This window comes from Prionailurus bengalensis, chromosome B2 (genome assembly GCF_016509475.1).
Source record: "Prionailurus bengalensis isolate Pbe53 chromosome B2, Fcat_Pben_1.1_paternal_pri, whole genome shotgun sequence".
In the NCBI taxonomy this organism is placed as follows: domain Eukaryota; kingdom Metazoa; phylum Chordata; class Mammalia; order Carnivora; family Felidae; genus Prionailurus; species Prionailurus bengalensis.
Genome location: NC_057349.1, coordinates 1,787,083 through 1,788,120, shown reverse-complemented (window position 1 = coordinate 1,788,120; position 1,038 = coordinate 1,787,083). Strand labels below are relative to the sequence as shown.

Sequence of the window (1,038 nt, the reverse complement as noted above, 5' to 3'; positions counted from 1 at the left end):
GAGGAGCGGTCCCCCAAACCATACGAGGAACCCCGAATTCCTCACAGCTGGGGGGTCTGCTCGTGGAGGGGGGGTAGTGGGGAGGAGGAAGTCAGGGCTGCTGGGCCAGCTCAACACCCCCCCCCCCAGCAGCACCCCTGCCGCCCTCCGCTGGCCCCAGGGCAGGGGTACCTGCCACCCAGGTTCCCAGCTTGTCCTCGGGGTCCATCCAGGACAGGGTGACCCCGCGGGGACGGTCCCTGCCACCACCGCCCGGCTTTCAGTGGAGGCTTCTGCCTCCCGGAAATGGGGAGGATTTGAGGGTCTCGGACCCCCGGAGGCGGGAGGCGCTGCGCGCCCGCTGGGCTCCCCCCGCCACACGCCCCCGCTGCGCGCGCGCCTCCCTCCCCCTCCCCGGGCTGTCCCCCCCCCCCCGCACCCCCGCCCCCCGCTGCGCCGCACCTGCTGCGGCCTCTGGGGGCGGGGTTGGGGGAAGGAGCGCAGAGCACTGGAAATGAAGCTGGGAAGAGCGAGAGAAGACTGACCGTCTCTTTTCAGCTTCCTTCTTCGTTTGGAATCTCATTTTGTGCTTTTGAGGGTTTTTTTGTTTGTTTTGTGTTTTGAAACCGCTTCTCAGCCTGTTTCGCAAACGAGGCAGCTCGCACCGCGCGCTCCCTGCAGGTTGCCAAATCTTTAGGAGACCAGGAAGTAATGATTATAAATCACGACAGGAATCCAAAGTGGCGCGCTCACAGTCGGGGGTGTAGCTCAGTGGTAGAGCGCGTGCTTAGCATGTACGAGGTCCCGGGTTCAATCCCCGGCACCTCCAGCAGTTTTGAGGGGTCGTGCTCGCGGTCAGAACACCTGCCTGGCCTTTCCCCCGCTAGACCCGGTACCCTCTTCCGTTTTCCACCCGCGCGCCCTGCGGTCAGGACCCCCGACTGCTGCCCCACACGCGCCCTGGACGCCCGATTCCTGTCCCACTTTCTGTCCCACACGCGCCCTGGACGCCCGATTCCTGTCCCACACGCGCCCTGGACCCCCGATTCCTGTCCCACA

General features: G+C 65.6%; 1 non-coding gene across 1 annotated transcript; it reads left to right on the top strand.

Annotated features, from left to right (window-relative positions):
• Positions 1-736: 736 nt before the first annotated feature.
• TRNAA-AGC lies at positions 737-808 on the top strand. The gene has a single exon. It is a non-coding gene; the product is annotated as a tRNA-Ala (tRNA).
• Positions 809-1,038: the final 230 nt, after the last annotated feature.